This window comes from Eptatretus burgeri, chromosome 15 (assembly GCF_056783735.1).
Source record: "Eptatretus burgeri isolate ZD-2024b chromosome 15, Ebu_testis_v1, whole genome shotgun sequence".
NCBI classification, from domain to species: domain Eukaryota; kingdom Metazoa; phylum Chordata; class Myxini; order Myxiniformes; family Myxinidae; genus Eptatretus; species Eptatretus burgeri.
In genome coordinates, this window is record NC_140975.1 from 28,372,864 (window position 1) to 28,385,363 (window position 12,500).

Sequence of the window (12,500 nt, forward strand, 5' to 3'; positions counted from 1 at the left end):
AGTTTTTCCCAAAAGGAAAATGTTCTCAAGTGGCTTGCTCCCCAAGTTTCAGGTTCAAATGTGGACGTGCAGGGCTTTCTGAAAGCCAATTATTAGAGTAGTTTAAAATGAAAACAAAACTATTTTCTTTACAAATTATACTAAACAAAAGTTCTGACTGAAAACCACTGAGCATACTTCCAATTGTTTCCACCGTTTAGTTTACGACTCATTACAACCACGAAAAACTTTACTACGGATCAGGATTTTCCGAGGGTGTACGTGTGCCTGAGCAAGAGGGAGGAAGGGCACTGTGAAGGAGCTTTCAATATTGCAAGTGGGGTTTGGGGGTGGGGGGCAGAAACTTTAACTTTTATTCCTTCTATTTTCAATACACCTATTCAGGAGGATAGCTCATTTGATACCGTAACTGCCTCTGGTGTGATACCAGCTTGGGAGGCTGCATTGCGGAGCATGCCATATTTTACAGAAGGCATTAAGTCGGCAGTCCTCTCCGTAATTGAGTGCATATTATGGAATACTCATTCCAAAGTTTCTTTCACAATGAGCAGGTCTTTTTCACTCATATCCTGACCAAGTTCCAGATATCTCGCTTGTTGAGCATTGGGCTACTCTCCTTCCTGATCTGTAACCGCCACAGCGGCCCAGTGAGGTTTCGCGAATGGCGAAAGCCCGAAATGGAGATCAGATTTGACCCATTGTATCCACCATCCCCTTTCCTCTCAACACAAGTTTGGCTCATGTATTTTTACAGTGTCTAATTAAGGCTCATGGCGGAGGTCGAATGGAAACGACTTGCAGGGCAAGGACATTGCAATTCACGTAAATTACGAGGTCATGAAAATATAGTGAACATTATAAAGAGAGAAAAATGAAGATATATATATATATATATATATATATATATATATATATATATATATATATATATATATATATATATATATACATATATATCTTCTATCTATTACTAAAACTCTCATCTTGTATGTATGTATGTATGTATGTATGTATGTATGTATGTATGTTCCCGAAATACAGCCAAAACGGTACACGAAAGCGCAAAAATATTAGGGCCACCTTACTCACCATTCACCTGCGGTGTGCAGTATCAAGTTTCATTCAAATCCGGCAACGAAAAAAAATGATAAAAAAAATCAATTCCTGATTCAGTCTTCCCAATTCCCGAATTCCCGATTCAGAATCTTCAGGAGAATTTGGTCAATGCAAACAACCTCAGCAGTATAGTTCACTGGAGCTATCTTTTTTTTTTGAAATGATTTTTTTATCAACCGCTGTCACAACAAGAACCCAACGGGTTCACGGGTTGTCTTGTGTATATTATATATATATATACATATACATATATATATATATATATATATATATATATATATATATATATATATATATATATATATATTACCATTTTACTCTTTGCGTGGAAGGACAACATATTTAACTAGACAAATTAATGCTACCTTCTTGTAGGGTCGATCAGGGAACATTTTTGGCTAAAACAGGCCTGATGTTCGACTGAAGGTGATTTGCGCAGGAATTTGTAATTTGGTCACGGTGGTGGAGATAACTCGCTCACTATTCATAAAAGACACCACGGGATCCTTATTGTTGACCAATGACCAGTACTGGCAGACAGGTCCTCCAGATTAAGGTCCTTCCAATGGACGGGGCACACATTGATGCCTCACCCTGCAAGGGAAACACCATGGTGGCAGTTTGTATCTTGGTCGAGATTCTAACCGAGGTAAGACAGCTCAATAAGCTACAGGGACCTGCAAAAGTATTTGACCTTCACCAACAATGATAGATTTCAGTGAATTATTATGTAGAAACAATTTTTCCAAATGAACTTTTTTATTCATCACTGAAGAGATCAAACTAAACCCTGTCATAGTTGAAGGAGGTTACACGTCAGGAATACCTGGAAAAATCATGTACAGATCAAAATGCACTGGTTGTAAAAGTATTCAGCCCCGTAGGTCAGTACTTGGTGGAAGCACATTTTGGAGCAATGATTGCTCCAAGTTTTTTGGGGTTGATCTCTACCAACTTTGTACAGTGAGATGGTGAAATGTTTGCCCATTCTTCATGTGAAAATTGCTCTCGTTCTGCTAAGTTTAATGGGGATCATCGATGGACTGCAATCTTCAAGTTTCACCAGAAATGCTCAATCGGGTTCAAGTCAGGACTTTGACCGGGCCACTCAAGAACATTGATTTTCTCCTTATTCAGCCACTCCAGTGTGGCTTTAGCTTTGTGCTTCGGATCATTGTGCTGCTGAAATGTGAATCTCCTAACCAGTTTCAGATTCATGGCTGACTCAAGCAGGTATTCATCAAGGATTCTCCTGTACTTTGCAACATCCATTGTCCCTTCTTTCCTGACAAGCTTGCCAGTCCCTGCAGATGAATATCAGCCCCATAACATGATGCTGCCACCACTATGCTTCGCAGTAGGGATGGTGTTGACTGGGTGATGTGCAGCGTTAGGCTTGTACCAGACGTAACGCTTTAAATTTCGACCAAAAAGTTCAGTTTTTGTCTCGTCTGACCACAAAACGTTTCTTCACATGCCTGCAGTATCATTAAGATGCTTTTTTGCAAACTAAATATGAGCTTTTAGATGTGTATTATTCAGCAATGGCTTCTTTCTTGCCACATGTCCATCGAGGCCAGCTTTGTGAAGGGAGATTGTTGATGGATGAATACTGACCCCCATCTCAGAAATAGAGCCTTGCAGATCTTCCAAAGTCATTGTTGGTTTCACAGTGTCATCACGAACCAGTTTCCTGCTTGCCCGGCTGCTGAGTTGGGATGGACGAGCTGATCTGGATAGAGTCTGGGTGGTACGATGAGTCTTCCATTTTTTAATGATGGATTTCACCATACTCAAAGAGATAATGAGTGACTGAAATCTTCTTATAACCCTCTCCTGAACAGTGCTTCCACACAACTTTATGTCTGACTTCTTTGGAAAGCTTCTTGATCTTCCTGTTTGCCTTGTTGGTTGACCAAATGAGTTGTACCTTTAAACTCCTTCGATAAGTGTGGGAGATTAATTAGCTCACCTGGAACATAGTTCCGGGGAGCTTATGGGATGGCGCGTCATCCGTCCGTCAGTCCGTCTGTCCGTTCACAAATACTTGCAACCTCTTCTCTGAAATTACACGTATGATTCTGCTGAAACTTGACCACAACCTTCATCACCCGTGATGTACCAAAGTTTGTTCATGGCATTAAAAAAATTGGGGTGTGAGGGGGTCCATGGAAGGAGTTTACGGGGGGCAGGGGGGTTGCCCCCAAAATAAGTATTTGCCTTCTTCTCAGAAACGACACATAATTCCGATGAAACTTGACCACAACCTCCATCGCCCGTGATGTACCAAAGTTTATTCATGCTATTTAAAAATTCAGGGTCGAAAAGGATTTACGGGGGCGGGGGGGGGAGGGGGATTGGTTGCCCTCCAAAATAGTTGTTTGCTATATCATTGGTTCATTGGTACATTTTGCTGATTCCGTCCCACTTTGACTTCCTCCTTAGTATCATTATTCTACTAGGTGAACACCCAGGGGTATTGCCCCTATTTTTATACTCCCGATATATATATATATATATATATATATATATATATATATATATATATATATATATATATATATATATATATATATATATATATATATATATATATATATATATATATATATATATATATATATATACATATATATATATATATATATATATATATATATATATATATATATATATATATATATATATATATATATATATATATATATATATATATATATATATATATATATATATATATATATATATATATATATATATATATATATATATATATATATATATATATATATATATATATATATATATATATATATATATATATATATATATATATATATATATATATATATATCGGGGCGTATTATGTGATTACGTCCGTCCGTCCGTTCCTGTCTGCACTCTAACTCCCAAAGTTTTCAACTTTAACGTTTCATATTTGGTACATAGGTACAGACTGTGTAGACGGTGTGTCGCGACATACGTTGTCATCTAAAGTGGTTGCCATGGCAACCAGGATGCTGTTTTCCATGAAGTAGCACAATTCTGTATATACCTTCTTGTTCGGGCGTATATTGTGCTCACTTGAGCTCTTGTTATTTTAAAGTTCACCCACTGATTACACATAGGCGAAACCTATTACACTTATTTTGTAACCTTTCAAAGAAATAATTGACTCCTGAAGTGATTTAGGGTTAATTCGGCAAAGGTTTGAATACTTATGCAACAAAGAATCAACTGAGAATCATCTAATTTTCAAAGTCAACAAAGTAAACAGCACGCAGGTGATTGTCTGGTCTTATATCAGTCTCAACTCTATGATGCCAGACCTGTGAACAACTGAGGGATTTTATGTATTGGAAATCGATCAACTGAAGAACAAAGTGATTGACTGCATTGAGACAGGTCGTGAAAATATCTGGTCATTTCTGTCCTCCCTCTGCAGACTCACTCAAGAAATTTCAGGAATTAAAGATAAGGGAATCCCAAGACCCACGCTCGAGTTTGTGGTTGATCAGTGCCCCAGACGAGATACTCTTCTAGTCTTGGGGGATTTCAATGCATCGACTGGAACTGATAGGGATGGTTATGAGACATGTGTTGGTCCCCATGGGTCTGGAACTGTGAACCAGAAAAGCACTAAGTTCCTTGACTTTACAATAAGTCATGGGCTTAGGTTTCAGTGCCCACAGGCTCATCACTGGACTTGGTATTCCAATACTGGCAGTGGGGCAAAGGAGATTGGCCATGTGCTCGCTGGAGGATGATCCAGAACTGCAGGGTCTACCAGAATGCTCAGTTCCTCAATACTGACCACAGACTTATTGTAGCAACTTTGAAGTTGTAGCTTCAATCCAGCAGAATGTTACTATCCCAGCCGAAGCTGGATGTTAGCAAGCTCAAGGATGAGAGGGTAGCTGAGGAGTTTGCAAACAGGCTGAGTGGAGATTAGGGGGGGTCTGGGTGCTTTGGGAGATCCTGAAAAGTTGTGGAGTGCCTTCAAGACCACCGTCCTTGATGTTGCCAGAAGACATCTTGGAACTCACTGCAGGGCGAAGAATAATTTTGTCTTTCAAGGGAGACTGGATACCATTGACTAGAGTTGCAGGGCCAGGCTGAATGGCTGTTCAGGGAGCTGAGGCATAAAACTGTACGTGCACTAAGGGTGGACAAGGAGGCCGATGTGCGAGGAATCTGTGAGGGGGTAGAGCATCACCTGTGGTCAAGTGATTCTCGTCCTACGTTCAGGGGAATTCGCGCATTGCGTTCATCCAAGCCCGTCCCTCGGTGTACTTCAGTTAGAGCAGAGAGTGGTAGGCTCTTGATAGAGGAGTCCGAAGTGAAGGCCTGCTGGGCTGGTTACTTTGAACGACTGTGCCAGGCTGATCCACCAGCTGTCGAGTTGGATGTCAGGGGAGTTACAATCCCGATTGCTGACCCTCCAATCAACTGTGGTCCACTTTTGTTTGTGGAAATACAGGCTGCGGTGAAAAGGTTGAAATGGCGTAAAGCTCCAGGGATCTGTGGCATCCACGCTGAACTTCTCAAGGCTGATGGAAATGCTGCACTCATGTTATTGCATGCAGTTCTGTGCTCTGCCTGGAACACAGGCATCATCCCAACTGACTGGAAGAGGGGCCTTGTTGGCACTCTCTGGAAAGGGAAGGGTGATCGCCAAGACTGCAACAACTACTGAGGGGTGACGCTGCCCTCATTGCCGGGCAAGGTCTTAGCTCGGATAATTCTTGATAGGGTTCGCTACCATCTGCTTAAGCACCAGCGTCAAGAGCAGTCAGGCTTCACACCAAAGAGGTCAATGACTAACCGTATCCTTGCTCTTCTGGTCCTCACCAAATGCAGAGGAGAGTTTCGGCAGGGGCTGCTTGCAGCCTATGTTGATCTCTGTAAAGTGTTTGATTCAGTGAATCGGGATGTCCTCTGGAGGATTCTTGGTCTTCATGGGGTGCCACCAAAACTGATCGATCTGATGTCTGAACTCTACTCTGGTACTGAGAGTGCTGTGAGATGTGGTGAGACCATCTCTGACTTATTTCCAGTTGCACTAAAGTTCGTCAGGGGTGTGTACTGGCCCCCACACTTCTCAGCACTTGTATGGACTGCATTCTGGGGAGGATATCGGAGAGATCAAGCTGCGGTGCATCATTTGGGAATGTCAAGATCTCTGACTTTGATTTCACAGATGATGCAGTCATCTTCCAGTGCAAGATCCAGGCTTTCAATGACATCTTGGATGCTGATATCCTGTCTGCACCTGTTTGTAGCGAGGATGTTGAGGTCATGGTGAGATTCACTTCCCTTGGCAGTGATATTCATGTCTCCGCTGGCTGTGAGCCAGAGGCCAACAGACGTCTGGGTCGGGCCTGGGGAGTCATGGATTCGCTGGATCATGGGGTGTGGAGCTGACGGTACCTGTGCGGGAGGATGAAAGTCCAAGTCTTCAGGTCCTTGGTGCTTCCAGTCTTGCTCTATGGATGTGAGACTTGGACTCTGACCAGGGATCTGTGTCAGAGACCTAATTCATTTGGTACCAGGTCTCTTCGAAGAATCCTTGGCTATCGCTGGTCAGACTGTGTTCAATGAGCAGTTGCTGAGAAAGACTCAAATGAGATTTGTTACCTGCATAGTCCGTGAGCGTCAGCTGTGTTCGTCAGGACATGTGGCTCACTTTCCTGACGCTGATCCTGCTCACCAGATTCTCTCAATGAGGAAGCCTCGTGCGTGGAGGAGGCCAGGGGGGCTAACCACATTCCACAAAGTTGCAGCAGGTTGATAAGCATCTCAAGGAGATGAGATTGACCCAGGAATCTGCCTGGGGGATGGCCAGATGGAGGCCCCTGGAGTACCAATGGAAAGTGGATGCAGCGACGTGCTGCTAAGACGCATGCTCCATATCTGACCTGACCTGAATGCCAAAAATAAGGTCAACCACAACTTAGATGTACACAGGAAACCAGGCCGTATCTCAGTGAGTAGGTCAAGCCAAACTGATATTTAGTGTCCCCAGAGTGGATGTGGACAACTGGCCTGACTTCCCCCTCAACTGATAACATACTACAGCACCAGAATGAGCCAAAAGTCACAACCAAGAGCAAACAGCTCACCGAATTGATTAATCTGAGTTTATACCATCATTTTCTTAATATTCTCATGGCATAATGCAATTCACAGTAATCAAGGATCGATGAATGCACTTAGTCTAGGATTGAGTAAATATGATTGAAATTTTGTGCAGAGGATTTTCTACAGCTGTTTTCCATGCTGAATCCGAATCCGGTCAAATTTTTTTTTTACCTCCGATGACCTTTGACCCCCGGAACCTTCATTTATTCAAAATGGCAGCCAAAAATTGACCTTTTTCATGTTTTCCTTCTCTAATGTAACTAATAAAGGCTTGTAATATATCATTTCATATGTTTTTCAGGTCAAGGAATACGCTAATCACATTTTTAAATTGATTGGATGTTGCATAGGACCGAAATCAAGTAATTTAGGGCCAAAAATGTGATCTAAAATGATTTTTGACAAAAACTATCCTGATTATGAATATTTTAATTATCCATTTTGTCTTTCCAGAATCGGATGCCAACCAAACTGTTTACTAAACACAATAAAAATGAAGTATACTTTTTTTATCGTTGCAGAATCATCAATCATGACTGACGGACCAAGATCCAGTGTTTCAAAAATGAGGAGCAGCACTCAGAAAGAACTGTTTGGTGAAACGTACAAAGAAGTGCCTGAATATGAACTAAAATCTAAACTACCCCCTGGAATATACTTGCTCGGTCGAATGATTCCTTTATGCAGGACTGTAGAAAAGGGACAGAATCAAATTAGCAAGAATGATGCAAGTAATGTGATAGCAGAAGAAGTGTGTGATGATTGGATTTCAAAGAATGTATATCCCAAAAATTTTCGTAGTGTGGCAAAACAAATCAAATCGGACTATGATACTTTCCTAACGATGGCTAAATATGAACGAAATACAAGTAAACCGAAAACAGATTCGTGGTGTGAAAAGGCAAAATCATTTAATGATAGAATGACAATGAAGGCATATGATATTAGACCAAAAGCTAGAGATCAGCAGAAGAGTTTGGAAGACCAATATGGTGTGAAAATGACCCAGGATGATGAGAACTTTGATTTAGATAATTGCCACGGGGAGTACGTGGCGATCTGTACCAACACAGTACCTGGAGACTGGAAGAAAAAGAAGAAGCGAGAAGAAACGAGGAAGAATTCAGTGGAGAAAAAAACTCAATGAAGCTGAGAAACAAAAACAGGAACTCATCTCAAGGTCACTGGATTTCGAAGATGAAACACATGAACCTGTAGCGGACCCAGTAGTATCCGATCAAACTTATGAAGATTCAGTGCCACCGATGAGTATGCCGTCATTAGATACCCCAACATCATTAAGGCCGTCAACCAGTTGTTCGCGTAGAGGCGAAGAGATGGAAGAAGACCAGCCTACAAATTTTCCAAGAATCAATGTCAGAACTGCTCGCAAGACTATCAATGAAAAGCTCATGGCGTGTGTAGTTTAGTGTCTCTCTGAATTTAAAGTGAGTCAAAATGACGTAGCTGGCATTATTATTCGTACTGCCAATATGGTCTTCGATCAAGACTGGTACTTGTCATCAGAAGCAGAATCTTTTGATGATGATGAGGATAGTAGCGATGATGAAGAACACATTGTTGACTCAGCAGGACCTTCAAAGAAACGTCAACGAAAAAGTTGCAGAGACTTAAGCAACGTCTTTCCGAGCTGCAGGTGTATACGAATGTATCTGGAAGATGCAAGTTACCTCAATCTGTAAGTAGTAGCAGAACATTTACTGAATAAGGACGAGAAAGTTGTAACGGTAGGTTTGGACGATACGACCAAAGCTGGAGGGCATAAACTATATGACATTCAGGCCGATCATATCACTGTCTCTGGCCCTGGAGAGCGAACGAGCGAACAGCCCCAGAGGCCCTGGAGGATAACATTAATGAACTTTTGTTGGCGGCACTGGTGTGATCTTGGTCTTATGTAGATCTGAGAATGACAAAAACAGTTCAATTTAGCAAAATATTGTGCTGTTTTCAAAAATTGCGTTTTAAAAATCATGAAATCGTTGCATAAGTGTCATTTTCGTCTTTCCTGATCGGGAAAACCTATAAGTTGACATATTACAAGCCTTATTTTCTCTCATTTGGTCAGAAATTCATCAAAATATCATTTTTTGGTCGCCATTTTTTTATAAATTAAAGTTCCGGAGGTCAAAAGTCATCGGAGGTAAAAAAAAAAATAAAAAAAATTCCAACGTTTTCAGATTCAGCATCGAAAATGGCCATAGAAAATGCTATGCGAAGACACTTAACCGAAAAAAAAAAACTTCACCATTTACCCAACCCTACTTAGTCAGTCCAGCAGAACAAACAAGAAAAAGAGCAATGAGAGATTCCAGACCCTTGCCAGGACTTGTTTTGTGTGATGTAGTTTTGTGTGATGTATTTTGGGTGGCGTTTGTGTACTGGTGTGTTATGTAATTAATAAGAAACATAACTAAAACTGCCACTTTGTAACTGCTGGCAGTGATGAACGGGCACCAAGACGTCCTGCTTTGATGTAACCCCGCTTTGATTGGACACCTGACCTTGACCCATAACATTTTTTTTAAATTATTATTCAATTGAATTTAGGATGGAATTAAAATAAATTCAATTCAAATCAAATGGAAGACCAAATAGATACAATCATGCATTGTAGTTATCAGAAGGACCTGAACAAGCAAAAGCAAAGTTGAAGTCATCAGGAGGAACCTGGATACGATTCGCATTTCAGCTGCTACTCCTCCACTATCAAACCCATCCAGGCACAGCCAAGTGTGCCTTATTCCAAAAATTTTCAAAAACAAGGACTCAGATCAAAAAATTTAATAATTCTGGCTGCCAGACCATGCATCCATTCAAGTTGAAATTGAAAACATGTATTCCCCATTATGTCTGGATCATAATTTTGAAGTTTCACATCAATTGATGAAGCGGATGCAGAGTAAACATTATTTTATATTTTCTTAAATCCAATATGGCTGCCAAACCATGTGACCTATCAATTATTCTTAACAAAATTGTACACGCATGGCTTGGGGAACATTTGTGTGAAGTTTCCCCTCAATCTGTACAGCCATTCTGGAGAATATTTTTTATAGGTTTTAGGATAAATCCAATATGTCTGCCAAACCACGTGACCTATGGTATCATATGCAAGAAACATTGTTCCTCATGGACAGGCGGTCATATGTGTAAAGTTTCACCTCGATCTGTTCAGCCACTTCAGAGAAGATTTTTGAAATGATATGGCTGCCAAATCACGTGACCGATGACATCATCAAAAAAATTTTCTGTGGTCCATTTTATCCCAAGATGACCCTCAAAATTTTTCATGCTGATCAGATGTAGTGTTCTCCATATGCAATGATGTCATAACTAAGGCACCTATGACATCATTAAAAAAATCACTCATTCCCCATGAAATGTACTTGCCATGTGCCAAATTTCAATTTTTTTTCCTTTGTACGGTTTCAGAGATACAGAGGTCCAAATTTTTTCTGTTTTTCCAATATGGCTGCCACACCACATGACCTATGTCATCATAATTATGATTAAAACATTCTACATGAGTAGTCACACCTGTGGTGAAAATTTTGTCTCAATCCGCTAAACAGTTGTGGAGAAAAATGAACGTTCTGTGCAGACAAACAAAAACAAACAGCAAACAAGCAAATGGACAAACAAACAAACGGACAGACAGACAAACAAAACGGACAAATCTGCAAAACGGACAAATCTGCAAAACGGATAAACAAACGGACAGACAAAGAGACAAACAAATGGACAGATAAACAGACAAACAACCAAAGGGACAGACAAAATGGACAAACAAACAGACAGACAAATGGACAAGCAAACAAACAAACGCACAAACAAACAAAGACAGACAGACAGCAAGCGGACAAATAAACAAACAAATAGACAAACGAACAAAGAAATGGACAGACAAACAAGCAAACAAATTGACAGACAAACAAACGGAGAGCCAAACGGACAGACAAATGGACAAACAAGCCGACAGAGAAACGGACAAACAAACGGACAGACAAATGGACAAATAAACGGACAAACAAACGGGCAGACAAACGGACAAACAAACAAATGAACAGACAATCAAACAAACGGACCCAAATGCAATTCCCTCTCCGTCAGCGAGGGTAAAACGTAAAAATATTAAGTCAATATCCATGTTTCAGTGCATTTTTGGTGAACATCACCTTCTTGTTCATTTTTAATGGGTTGGCAGAATAGTTCAGAGGTACACACATTCACCTGTCAACCGTCAACTGTCTAGCCTTGGTTTTGAATCCTAACCCAGATATAAACTGCCACCCTGGTGTTTCAGGCGGAGTTCAAGGGACGCATCAATGCTGTTCCTCAAAAGGATGCTTCGCTGGAGAACTCGTCTGCCAGCACTGGTTTTTAGTGGACAATCAACATTCCTCGTTGTCTTTCACAAAGAGTAGAGAGAGTATGTGAGTTATCGCCGGCATCCTGGCCAGTTTACAAATTAATGCCAAAATTTTCTTCAGTCGACCATCAGTTCGAACCAGCCGGTTCGTGAAAGACTTGGGCCAAAAGCGATTCCCTGCTGAACCCACAAGAAGGTGCGAATTATTGGGACCATTAAATAAGTAGTACTAGTGGCAGTAGTAGTAGTAGTGGTAGTCGTAGTGGTGGTGGTTTTGTAGTGGTAGTAGTAGTGATAATTGGGGCAGTTAAAGTAGTAGTCGTGGTTTTGTGGATTTATTAAATGATAGTCTCAACTTTTATTCTTCATCATGCGGCATGAAAGCTGTTTAAACTTAAAATAAATTAGTTTGTCAATGCAACAAGTAAAAAGAAGGAAGTACTGTGTATTCTTCCTTCCCTAATTGTGGCTACCCTACCTCGACTACCTCAGTCAGCACACATAACAATATGAACACATTTGACATAGCTGGGGTCATGGCACCTCAGAAGCTCAAAAACCATCACAAACAAGATGGGATTGCACTCCAGCAGAAGTGGTTGTGGCGGATCCAAGTCAACAGTTCTCCAGTCATTCCCAACGATCCTGCTAAATACCAAGCTTCCTCGAGACGGGGCGGAGGGTCCCGCAGGGTTCACATGACGTACACATCCAAAGCCAAAACGTACGGATAAATATCCACAATGAAATAGGATCACAACTTTTAAATATCAACACAACCTCACAGGACATATAGAAGAACAATAGGATGCAGGGGGGAAAAAAGGCCACTTGGACCATCGTGCCCACG

General features: G+C 40.9%; 1 protein-coding gene across 1 annotated transcript in view; it reads right to left on the bottom strand.

Annotated features, from left to right (window-relative positions):
- LOC147011803 (uncharacterized) overlaps positions 1–12,500 on the bottom strand; it is a 136,053-nt gene that overhangs the window by 120,709 nt on the left and 2,844 nt on the right. The window lies entirely within an intron of this gene.